Genomic DNA, 13,979 nt, shown 5'->3' on the forward strand with positions numbered 1-13,979 from the left:
GTTTATTTAACAGTTTAATGTAAGGAAGAAATATGAAAGTGGGAAACCTGAGAATGTTAGTGTTGGCTAAATATAAATATGCCACAGCAAAATGAATAGTTGAACATTTTCAAGAAAATTATTTTCACGAGTTTGTAACTGCACAATAGATCTTATAGACCGCAGTGCATCTTACACCCAACATATCATTACACAATTTTAATGCTCATCCAGATAGAAAATCTGGAAGTTGAAGTCGATTAGAATGGCTTTTAACAAACAGCAGATTTGGTTGATAGATTTCTTTGCTTTCGACAACACATGCTCATTTGTTTTGACCACAATTTGTCTTAGAATTTTTATTTACAATTGACATTAGCTTTTTTTTTTTTTACAAAAATACTAACATAGTGCAAATAGTGAATAAGAACGATCACACCTTAAAAAAGTTGCTTATAATGTTAAAGAAACAAAAATTTTAATTTAATTTTTGTCATTAATTTTATATGAAATGTAAAATTACAAATTGTTTTTTTATTGCTTTTAAATCAAATCTTTATGTTTCAATTGATATTCTTTTTTTTTTTTTTATGTTTTAAATCATTAAAATTACTAGTTTTTATGTTGCAAATCATTAAATTGCTCAAACGTTTCTGGCTCTCCCATTTAAAAAAAACTTAAAAAATTAAAAAAATTTTAAAAATTAAAAAAAAAAATTTTAAATTTAAAATAATTGAAAATTTAAAATTTTAAAAATTTTATATTTAAAATAATATATAAATTTATTTCTCATATCTTTTGTCTAATATTTAGCATAATATTTATTTTTGTAATTTATTATTTCAAATTTATTGTAAATCTTTTTGATACATCTTTTCTTTATATAATTTTATTTGTTTTACTGAAATGTCATTTCCGGCAGATGGCAGCATTGTCATGTCCGTATTTCCAATAGAAAAAAATTGTAATTTATCTAATGAATAAAGGAATAATCTAATCTAAATCTAATCTACAAATTGTTTTTAAAACAACAATAGTGTATTTGTTGTTTTAAAAACAATTTGTAGATTAGATTTAGATTAGATTATATGGTCGAAAAAAATTTTTTTTCGATTTTTTAATGGGTAAAATTCTGCATTATGTTCTACCATATAAGCATAGTATATGGTATTTTTTCCGATTGTAATATTAAAACTTAGGGGTCGCTACCATTCACTTAAGATTTAAGTAAAAAAAAAGATCAATTTCACCAAAAACTTTTTTGTTACAATACAAAGTATCTACGCTTAAGACCCGATTTTTCAATCTTTTAATAAATAGTCAGTTAACTGTCTGACGAATAAAGATATTAGGCTCATAAACAATCAGATAAAAACATTGAATTTTTCAATTAAGAAGATCACTTAGTTATCTATTCTACAGAATAACACAAAAAAAAATGTCGAATTCAAAAATATTCAAAAAATTTTATTCCGCTGTATTTTTTATCAAAATTTCTTTCAAAACTGCTAAAGATTTAATATAAAGTACTTAATTCTGATAAAAATTTTTAAAATTTTGGAAAAAAAAAACAAAATTTGGTGTATTTTTCAAAACTTTGAATTGTGGTAGCGACCCCTAGAACGTGTGTAAACTGGCCCAAATTTTACCCAATTTATATTTAAGGCAGGAAGAACAAAATGAAAGGGTGTCCCAATAAAATTTCGAAAATTGATTTTTAAGAAGCACCCTAAAATACACCCTTTTGAATTGTTTTAATCTTCAAACACGAGTATGCCATTTAGTTTTTTGTTATAACAAAGAATTTTACGATTTTTTTTTCGAAATTTATACGAAACGTTTAGCATTCTTTTTCATCGTAGGTAATGTCATATCTGATTGTTATCTTGAGTTCAATATTTTGTACGAATCCTAAATTAACCTTAGGTATAGTACCTAGTCGCGGTTAAAAGTTTAAGGGACACAAAACATGATAGTCTGTGTCTCAATGATCGTATGATGATAAAACAAAAGGAATGAGTAAGCTATATTCTTCTTGTTTTTGCGTTTTTTTTTTTTGCCCTAACAATTTTTGGGTCTAGTGTAGGTACATCAGGCGACTAAATGTACTTCTGTGACATTAGCTGCGATTCGCAATTTAAATGAACCTCGAAATTCGGGATTTGTTCGTTTGAGAAACACAATTTTTTTTGGCTTTTATAGCGTATTAATTCATATTTTTATTATTTTTATAGGGCAACATTAAACATTTTGTTTGAGGTTTCAATAAAATCTAACACAACTATCGTTGGAAGTCTAAAAAGTAGTTTTCGCCAGTTTCCGTCGTTGGTTTGTTTTGTACTTTATATTCATGAAGTTGCAGCCTAAATGGGAAAACGGATTTTCAAGGTTTCTGTTTTTTTTTTAAATATTTCTGTTAGCTCCCTAATAATGGTTTCGACCTTAGAACATTTTCATGTATCTATTTAGAAAAAATAATTTAAAATTCATTTACATAAGAAAGGCAAAAAAGAAGTACTTCAGAACTATAAAGTTTAACGAAAATTGGTTCAACTCCTTTAAAAATGAAAAACAGTTAGTTAATTCTGGAATACCTCAAGGAAGCCATTTATATCTTTTACTTTTTATTTTATTTATAAATTATCATCCGTCTTAATTTATTTAAACTGCATGATTCGACAATCTTTACAAATGTTCATTTTTCGACTGGTGCGCCCATAACAGTTTGTTGGTAGCTTTCGGACAGAAACTGTAAAAGCCTGTTATGTTTCTTAAATGCAGTATTTCCTCCAAATTCTTTTGAATTTCTAGAAAACGTCTATATTTAGAAGTTTTAAAACACGAGTTGCGTCAAAATGTATCACACGCAATTAACTGAAAACTTATTTTCAAATTAAGCTACCTTTGAAACATTTTGCTGGCGCAAATATTCTTCTAAAATCATTTTACATAATTACGTACCAAATTTATTTAAAAGTAGTTTGAATAAAAAACTAATGAATTAAGTGGTCATACGAATTTGAAAATTACACAAAAAACATTTTTAAACATTTCATATCTATTCTTATGCCTAGTTTAGATGCTATTGGAATGTAAAGATGTTGGTATTATCTGAAAAAAAAAAACAACTTTTTGTAATTGTAAGTTCATGATACCGAATTTGAAAAAAGAAAACATTTATTGTCAGAAAAAAAAGGGCTCAACATAAACGTTGTATATAATTCGTTACAAAATTTCCCGCAGGGGCTTACAAGAAACTGTCAATATTTCGTGCGTTTACATTCGAGCATTGAACATTATAAATTCATAGTTTAATTTTTTTTAATAAAAAATGGTAAAAATATCGACAATTTTGTGTTGCAGTGCTACAGTCTTTTATTTTTCTAGGAGATTAAATTTTGTGTCTTTTTTTGAACTCCTTCTGAACTCCTTCAATTAGAAACTTCTTCATATTCACAAAAGAGAAAAAAAAATACACAAAAATCTATTTACTCTTATTGTGTAAACATCAAAATCAACAAACTAGCAAACACGTACACAATTAATTCAAACACCACAATAATTCCTTTTAAAGATTCATTATACCTCTGCCAATTTGCAATTGTCCAAGTTTATATTTAATCCCCCATATAGCAGGTATAGGTACCTATATTAAAGTAACTACAGAATCAAATTAAGAGTTCGTTGTATCTTCTTGAAGTCAAAAGAAGTTAATTCATCTAAAAAAGAAAAAAAAAAAAAAAAATGAAGAAAAATAAAATTGTACCTAACCGTGTGGTGGTTCGTATAGTACCACATCAAGATCACTCAAACAAAAGTCTACAAAGTATCTCAAAGAAAAAAAAAGGTATATTCCAAACTCGTCTTCTTCGTAACATTATGTCACGGACAACTGAAGACCGCTTTTGGGTTTGTTCGTACGTTTGTTCGTTCATTCGGTCGGTAATTTACTCTGTGATCCATCAAGTCATTACCTGAGAAACAACATGGCACACCGTCTTCGTCATCATATTCGTCATTAATTTGACAACAAGAGTATAGAGTAACTATCGCTCTTCCTTTCCCATTTTATCGTATAAGATACAATACAAAAAAAATAAAGATACTTTTACTCATTCATAAGGTTCTCGCCGCGCAGTTCTCTCCACCAACACCATAACTATCTCACCTGTTAGAGTAGAACAAAAAGACTAATCCCCCAGTGGTTATACACCTGAAAGCCGTTTGCCGTATAATCGAAAAGGTAGCGAGCGTGTAGAACACCAGAGAATCGGAACAAGTGTGTGGTCGAGTGACGGTGAGGAAGTATACGCAAAACTATACGAACGAAGACTCTATATACGACGATGTGCTAAGGCAAGCAGAACGGACCCCAATATTCCCATGTGGGTTAAAAAGAGAGCCCTCTATATATCGACTTTATAACTCTGATCTTTTTCGAGTCCCTACTATACAACAGGTACAACAAAAAATTTATAAAGAAAGGTGAAAAAAGGTATCTGCCAGCAGAGTATAACCACCAGCGATCGCGCGCATAGATACAAATATAACAGATACGCGGCGAAGAGACCTCTCTCTATAAAAATAATATACCTTTTTTGGTACACCTTATCCAGGTTACCTGTTCTCGAGTGCCACACGATCAGTTCAGTTTAGTACAAACGATCGTAGTGATCAGTTGGTTTTTAAAAGATACATTTTTTTTTTTAATTTTTTGGATTTTTGAATAAAACAATTAAAATTGTGTTCTAAGACTTTGAAAAAATTGTAGACCTCGCGTTGAGACCTTCGATCATAAAATTGATCTTTAAAAAAGATACATTTTTATCTTTGTACTTTATTGTTGTTGTATTTAAACGAAGTGCTAATTTTGAGATAGCCTGACTTTTATGACGATTTCGGTATTTTTGTGTTGACCAAAAAAAAAAATAACGAGAAGATATCTCTATCAGAATTGAAGATATCTTGAGAGAGCTTATTGAAAAATCGACCATGAAGATTGGCATAAAATTGGTTATTGAACCTGAAAAGAGTCCCACCCGAAATCGGAGCAGGCTCACCGGAGGCAGTTTTATTTATTTATTTTTTTCCTTAAAGAAAAAAAAAAAAAAAACATTTAAAAAAAGAGAACCTTGAACAGTGAACACACATAACATCGTTCGCATTTTATGGATATTTTGAGTAATTCGATATTATGCCGAAAAGTGATCGTGTTGCGATTTATTAAGTGTATGAGTATAAAAAATGAAAAAAAAAAGTATAAAAATTGATACACGAAATAAAAAGTTAGAAGCGCCTCGATTGGAAAAAAAAAAATAAAACCGCTTGAAATATGATCAAAGTTGAAAGAAGTTGGAATTTGTGCTCGGCGATCGGTAAACGAACTGCTGCTGGCTGGCGCTGTTTGATGGCTGGTTGATTGTATTTTTATGAAAAAACAAGGTATGTAATTTGCAAAAATTAATATTTATTAATTAGTTTTTTAGACAAGAAAACATTAATTTATGAGAAGATGGAATAGAAAAAAAGTTGACAAGACAAGTTAGGTTTTAAATCTTTTTTTTTTTGGTTAAAAAGCCTACAGTTTTTTGTTTTCTAATAAAGTTGGTTTTTAAAGTAATTAAATTAATCATGTTGGTATTAAAATTAAATAACAATAATTTATATCAAATATCTAATAATCTTTGAAATGTTAAAGTTGAAGAACAACTTTTTTTAATTGTTTTTATGCTACTGGTGGTTAGAATCTTAACGTGTTGTAACATGAAGCCTTTTTTTTAGCAGATCATAATTTTGCATACCTAACTAACTTTTGTACCACGGCACAAAGTCACATGGAGAATATAAAAGAACTGAGTCACTATAATGTGTTTTGAATTTGAATAAGAAATGTTAATTTTATGTTAGAAGTAGATTTTTTTTTCTTACAGAAGAATGGTTCGATCGCTTTGTTTGATTCCATTAATCTTGCAGACTTTTGACTATTTCTAAGGTGACAGAAAAATGTATTTGAAATTCGCAATTTTAAATCCTTAATAAACTACTATCTAATTGAATTCTCATGAAATTTTGTATGAGTTGTTCAAATCAATTTGAAGCTACTTTGGAAAAACAATTTGAAATATAAAATCAAAATTTCGTAGGCTAATTCAAGTTTTCTATAGTTTGGTTTTCAGACTTGAAGTCAAATTAAAAATTTATTTTTCCCTACGAACAATGGGAAGTTTCACGTAAAAAAAGAAAAAATCAGAAGAAGATTTCAATTCCCGAGTTCAACGCAGGCCACCTAAACTTAAATTCTGAATTTTTGGAGGCTTTGGTTGTTCAGATGTCATACAATGTTAGGAAAGATGATTTACTGACCAATTTGGAGTTTATATTTAAATAAATGGAGAAGATTAAAATTTTGTTATCCCTTGGCTTTTCTAAAAAAAAAAAAGAAAAATGTTTCGAATGATTTTTTTTCTTTTTATCAAGTTAAAATATTGGAGTATTAAACTTTAAACGCAATTAGACCCCTTTGACTAATTTTACCTTTTTTCAAATTGTACCAATTCCTGTTGGATAGAAATTGCTTTCTGAAATTTCCTTCACTTTAAGAAGTCGAACTTGAAAATGTTTAATAAATGAAAGGCTTGAAAATTGATATTTTCAACAAAGGTTAGAAATGGATGACAATACAATATAAACTCGTTTGCAATTAGTTTTAGATTATGTATCAATAATTTCTTATAATTTGGAATTCAATTGAATTGCTTTACACCTGAGCGCAACATTAAATTTTTTGGCGGAAATGTTTTGTAAGAAATAAAAGCTGTGTTTCCGCCATTAGTGTTAATGACCATTAGGGCTTCATGCATGAAGTTTTCCTTGTCAGAACTTTCCACGAAAAGTCCTTGCATGCTTATTAAGGTAGACTATTGACTTCAAACAAACACACATAATGGAGCCTAGAACAATCAAATCGGATGATGTTGTCTGTCAGTGCAAATTGGCATAACGAGAACTTATTTCTAATTTATTAAATTACAGTATTCCGTGGCGCAATGGTTAGTACGATAGACTATAACGATAGAGGTCTGGGTTCAAATTCAGCCTTCACCACCAAGACATTTTTCAATTGGACATGCTTCTTTGTAAGGTCTTCGATCCGTTTTTTTGTATCACTAAATTATTTCACGTTCTTAAAGAGTAAAGTTTGGTAAAGTGTATTTTGTAGGGTAGAGTTGCTAGTAGCCGGCCCCTTTAGGATTTTGTCTCATAAAATAAAGCACAGAAACAGCAAATATCAACATTTTCGAAAAATTCTTGAAATGAAATGTACTTTATTTATTAATTTTTCGGTATGGTTAAAAAAACAGTTAACAATTTTTCCCAAAAATATTTTATTTAAGTTTTTGTATAAAAAAGTCCGATTCTCCTAAATCCGGCCTTTGTTTCCCATTTCCGGCCACTGACTTTATTTGATCAAGCTTAAATAAATTGAATGTTTTTTATTTAAATTTTTATGTTTTTAGAATTTAGAAACAATTTTGATTGTTAATAAGTTATAACATCAAATGATTCAAAAATGTACTTATTTTTCCCCATTTTTTAAACTTTTATCAATAAAAGGGGGCCGAATACAGGAAACTCTTGAATTTCAAAGCATTTTTTGTGTTCTATCTCCGGCCCCCCTTAAAATTACCAAAATTCACATCTTTTTCCTATTTAAAAACTATTTTATTTGAAGAATAATTTATGAGAAAAACAACATTTCAAAGCATTAGGTCGGAAATTGTTTCCACAAAACACTAATTACGATAGTAGGTTTCGGCAGTAAAATTACCAAAGAAACCATACCCGATTGGATCACTTCACAAAAAGTTATTTTTTCTAAGAAAACTGAATAACAAGAATAATAAGAATATTGGAGGGACATTTAAAATAACAGCATAAGAGCAAAAAATTGGAATAAATCCTACGAAATCATTAGTTATAACGACTTCGTAAGTTCAAAGTGCACATGAAATTTTGTAGTATTTTTCCAAATTGGTCACATCTTTCGATATGGTGATAACATTTTTGCTACCTTAACTTGTTCAAACCAATATCAATGTAATGCTATTCATTGGGTATACAAATTCCTTACATTTAAATCCGCCGTCTTACATTTTTGTCAAAACTTTATCTTTCCAACATCCTTAAAATGCTTCCAAATTTAAAGCATTTTTTACTGTTAAAGCCTTCTTCTAATTAAATTTCAAATCTCTAGAATTAACTTTGAGAGAAGTAAAAAATTCTTTCGAAAGTTGGTTGTTGTCCCTGTTGAGACTGTTCATCGATTTTCTTCAAACTTTAGCTATAATGATGGTTTTGAGTTTATCAGTGTCTAAAACCGTAAAAGAAAATAGTTAAAATATTATAGGTACACAAATTAAAGTTTTGTATTTAAATTCGGATAAACGTATCACATTAAAGTTTGATGAACAAAAAGTTTATTTTATCTTTCGCTCTAGTAAAGAATCGTTAATTTTCTTTGACATCTAACATAAATATTGATTGATTATACCTGTTTTAACAAAAAACAAAAATTTTCAAGCCCAACCTTAGAATGTCAACTTTACTATCACATCTCAGAATATTAAAGTACATTTTTTCCACCTAACTAATGAACTTTACTATCTAAAAAAACGAAAGAAAAATATACTTCCTATTCCTATGAATGATTCATTCTCTCCATCAATATAAGGTTAAAATCCAATCCCATATTGAATACACACTCATAGAAACTCTTCTCAATAAGTACCTCCATATGAGAAAGTCAAAAGTCAAATCAATAAATTTTTGCTAAAATATAGGCACCATTGTCGCCTGGGTCTGTGAGCTCCCTAGGTGGCATAGAAGGTTGAAAACTTGAAAGACATAATCTTAAAGTCGCAATCTTTTTAGCTCTTTTTTGTTTCCTTTTTTTTTCAAATTATATCTATTACTCCAAAAATGTCCCGCCGCCATCATCATATCGATGTGTTTGGCATGGATACATACAAAAAAATAAAACAAAAAGATAAAAAATAAAAACAATTGATAATAAATATAAAATTTTAAACGTTTAAACATAAAAATTATTTTTATTTTTTATTTTATTATTTCACCACGTTTTTTATTTGTATTTTCTTATACATTATTATTTATATATTATGAACTGGGGCTGTGATTGTATGATTTGGTTTTCTTTTTTGTTTTTGTTTTTGTTTTTGGTGTAGTAAATCAATTTTGCAATGGTGACAGTGTTATGACTAATTGACGTTTAAAAAAAAAAATAACAACAGACAACAACTGACGGTAATAAACTGTGCAAATAATAGCAGCACAATACAACTCACATAGAGATACAATAATAGCTCTCGTATAGATATATTTAAGTAAAACACCTGAATTGAACGTCAACAAAAATCGTGGCAATTTTATGGTGGAGCTGAACCTTCATGTGAAAATTAGTTTAAATTATCATTATAAAAACTGCTCGCCGCGGTGCGGTGTTGTGATAATTAATGTTTTTTTTTTATTTCTTTGAAAAAAAAAATAACAAAAAAAAACCATATTCACAAATTTGACTTGATTGAACTTTATTTTAGATATTTTTCTCTTCCTTTAGTTGTTTTTGGTATTTTGGAAGTTAGAGATTGGATTTTTTAGATAAAGTATCTATAAGAAGATAAAAATCAGTCTGATTATGAAATTCGAAATGAATAGTAACCAGAGACACTTTGAAAATACCCTTATCTTAAAGCAAAGGCTGATGCATTGAAAAACCGAAATAAGACTATAAGACCTATTCGAATTTCGTAATCAATTCGATTGTATCTTCTTATTAAATCAGGGGCTTGCCTTTCACTTTTTCTTGTGAAATTGTTTAATCGAAACTTTAATAACTGTCTGATCATTTATAGATAAATCAATAGATTAGATATATATTTGCCGGTTGGTTGAGTGGCGAAAATTCTTCCTTGACTTAAATTACAATTAAGGTTATCTACAAAGAAATAATGAATATGCATTTTATTCAAGTTGAAGCTTTTGGATTTATCGTGATTTTTCAATAGAAATTTACGTTGGTATTTGAAAAATACCGGGTTGAACAAAATTGAAAGAAAAGACATTGCGCTGAAAATTCTGGTGATACCATGTTGATAGTTGAGTATTTCTTATCTATTAACCTTGATTATAATGATAATGAATAAAAGTTTACATACAAATGAAGTTATAAATAAGAAGAATAGTTAAGTACAATGCAGAGATAAGGTCTTCTTCTTATACTGGATCGTAATGAGAGTAAAATCCTAACCTAATATCTGGCTATTGAATTTCTTCATAATATTGGAGGCACTAAAATTAATGTCAAAGTTTTTGTAGATCAAATCACCAAAGGTAGATATTAATAAGCCTTTTGGTGGCACTTAAGGTCGACCAGTAAAAATAAGCTGAAACAATAAATCAGCAGGTACTATCATTACTCATAAACGTAATAAGCCGACTAGACATTGTATAAGACCATACCTGATCCCCTTTAAAGAAGTAAAACGATAAAAAATCCTTTTAATCGCTTCTGAATTATTAATTCATTTAAGCTCAAAAGCAAAATTCTAGACAGCAACAATAAATATGAACTCCATACGGTTAAAAATTCTGTTGTAGTTTATAAGACAACCGTTGGAATTAGGCCCTTTTCAATACTACAAAAATTAGTTTTTAGTTAGTGGTTTAGTTTAGTGGTTTTTTAACAGTTACAATGATTTATATATTTTACCATTCGAAAGTACCATCATTTTTTACTGAGATACAACCTATCGGAAATCGCTAAAAAAAATCACGAATTTTTGTGTTCCCTTAATTCAGTTTTTAAATACATTTTTTTTGTCAATTTTAAATTATTTTTGTATTAAAAACCTTATTTTTAATACAAAAATCATTGAAATGTAATCAAAAGTATTAAAAAAAAGAAATGTGGATTGAAACTAGTTCCAAGGCATCATAATTATAACATTATCTTGGTAAGAATTGATTAAATACTCAATTGTCTTATTTTGTTTTATTACAAAAATATTAAATTTAAATCAAACTGTATTAAAAACGTAAAAGAGAGACACCATTTTAAAATAGAAATTAAATTTCTTGCGAATGGTTTCAAGGTTACCATAACCTGAAAAAGTACCAACAAAAGTATTTTGTTATATAAATTTGGTAAGCCTTTTTCTAATGAAAAATATAAAATAAAAAATCTAAATTTGTACTATAGTAGAGTAACTAAAGCAAATTTTATTAGGGCACCCGGCCGAACAGCTCTGATTTTGACGATTTTTTTTTAAAACGTAGGTAGTTTAAAATACTTTAAAGTCTATAGATTAAAAATTGCCGGTGTTGCCGTATTGTTTTTTTTAAATTAAAATTAAATTTTTTTTTAACAAAACCATTTTTTTGCTTAAATTTCATAAAACAAATGATAGCAAAAGATTCTCTAGGTAATTTAAGGAAAATATATAAAAGGCAGTAAGGGACAATCTTCCATCGTTTAAGCGATAAATGCAATTTTCTAACATTCTGACCTCAAACACAAAAAAAAAATATTTTGAAAACAACGACAACACCTACAATATTTTAAAATACATTTTAAAAAAGCCAGAAGCTCATTCTTATCTTTTAAATTTAAATCCACTAAATTTAATCAAGACTTTTTGAAAAAATGGTCCTCAAACTCAGAATTAAAAAAAAAATGTTATTAGAAAAATTTAAAATGACTTTTTTCCAAACTTTTTCTAATAAAATATGAATTTATTTAAAAAAAGTTTTTGGCCATAAATATTATCAGTTGAATTTCGAAGCAAAAAAGGTAATATATATCACACTTTTGAAAAAAAAATGAAAAATTACTTCAATTTCAATGGTTTTTTTTTTTATTAAAACTGAATTTTTGCATTGAAATAATTAATTTTCTCAAAGACTGTGGTAAATAGGAACTTTAAATTTTTGCTATTTGACTTTCAACAGTAAGGGTTATTAAATGAATAAAAAATAATTTTATGTTTAGATGTTGAACTTTAAAAAAAAAATAAGTTACATTTTTTTTCAAAACTTTTATTAAAAAAAGTTCTTCGAAAATGAAATACTTTTTAATTTTTTTCATAAACCGTAATACATATTGACATTTCCTTTTATAATTTGAAATCATAATAAATGCGGCCAAAAAAATTTGAAAATAAATGCATTTTATATTACGACCAAGTTCAAATTTTTTCAATAATTTTTTTTTTCAAAAATCTGAGTTCAATTACCATTCTTTCAAAAGCCGTTCATTCAATTAACTTAATTTTAATTTTACATATATGACTAAGCTTCTAGCTTTTAAAAAATGTATATTTGAATATTGTAGGTGTTGCCGTTGTGTTCAAATATTTTTTTTTGTGTTTGAAGTCAATTAATAAGAAAATTGCATCTATCGCTTGAACTATGGAAGATTGTCCCTCACTCCCATATATTTTTTTTCCTTGAATTTCCTAGACAATCTTTTGGCATCAATTAATTTATGAAATTTAAGAAAAATTTTTGAAAAAAATTTTTTTTTGTTCACAAAAATCTTCAATTAAATTTAAAAAATCAAAACGGCAACACCGGCAATTTTTAATCCATAGACTTTAAAGTATTTTTAATTACCGACGTTTGAAAAAAAAGATCATCAAAATCTAAGCTGTTCGGCCGGGTTCCCTAGTATTGCCAATTTTTGAGCTTTAGTTACTCCACTACTAGTTTAAAGGAGTTTTGTGTTTTTTTTTTCGAAGTTAAATATACCTATTTTTGAGCCATCTGTGAAAATTATGGTATCAAATTCCTTTTCAACCATATTTTGTTTTTCCATTAATCTCGTAAAAGGAAAAATTCTTTGAATTTTTTTCGGGCTATAGTTGAAGGTATGTTGGTACCGCTAAAATTATAGCAGCATCTTAACTTTTCCTGGGCAATGGAACAAATTAAAAATTCTTACATCATCTTGATTCGCCGCAATTGACACTAAATGTGTTTTTAAGTTTGAATATTTTGAGAAAAATCCGTGTTTAATCTTCAAGCTCACTCTGTTGATCTTTCACTCTCTGATCTTTCCTATAAGAAGGAAAGTTGCGTTAGTTATGCATGTGCTTATTATACGACATTACATGAATTTCCGACATTACATGTCTTTCCGGTCCTAATCAATAGCTTAACTCAAAATAATCAAGTTACTTTGGTAGCTTCAAAAACATCATAAGCCTTCAAGTCTCCCACGGACTGTATGTCGTTCCCATCACATGTAACATTTCATAAGCTGCTTGTTTGGAAAATCCCATATTTCAGCCTCAAAACTAATTGGCAATTGCATGTGTCTATTATGACGTGACTTCATTTTTAAGTGGCCATGGCGATTATTTTTTGAAGTTATACTTCTTATGGGAGGGTGGGTATGAAAATTTACTTTTTGACAAGAATGTCAAAGGGATTATAACGCGATCACCCTGGGTAGCAGGGCTGTCGTTTCACCTTTAGAGTAGGCAGTACTTTAGTATTTAAAAATGCAGTACGCCGTAGTACGGCAAACATAAAACACACAACACGTTGCAAGTTACATGTTTCATGTGGCAAGTTGCATGTGGCAAGTCGTATGTGGCAAGTTGTGTGTGGCAAGTTGCATGTGGCAAGTTGCGTGTGGCAAGTTGCATGTGGTAATTTCCATGTGGCAAGTTGCCAGGGTTGCAAAAAGCTCACATTTCAGCTCAGCTCACAGCTCAGCTCAAATTTGAGCTAGGTACCATAGCTAAGCTCATTTGAGCTGAGCTGAAAGTGAGCGCCCCAACTTCCAACGCCTATATCTCGGAATTTTGAAAAAAATGAAAAAAATTTTTTTGATGCCAAAAGGTAGCGAGGACTCTAACCTACATTTGGGTACAACTCCCATCCCTGTAGGTGCACGCGTTCTCAAACCGGGTGAACTT

General features: G+C 28.8%; 1 long non-coding RNA gene across 1 annotated transcript in view; it reads left to right on the forward strand.

The window, feature by feature from the left end:
* Positions 1-4,501: 4,501 nt before the first annotated feature.
* LOC129917374 (uncharacterized) overlaps positions 4,502-13,979 on the forward strand; it is a 30,932-nt gene continuing 21,454 nt past the window's right edge. Inside the window, exon 1 of the long non-coding RNA XR_008772741.1 lies at positions 4,502-5,421. This is a non-coding gene — a long non-coding RNA (uncharacterized LOC129917374). The remainder of the gene's footprint in view (positions 5,422-13,979) is intronic.

This window comes from Episyrphus balteatus, chromosome 1 (genome assembly GCF_945859705.1).
Source record: "Episyrphus balteatus chromosome 1, idEpiBalt1.1, whole genome shotgun sequence".
NCBI lineage: Eukaryota > Metazoa > Arthropoda > Insecta > Diptera > Syrphidae > Episyrphus > Episyrphus balteatus.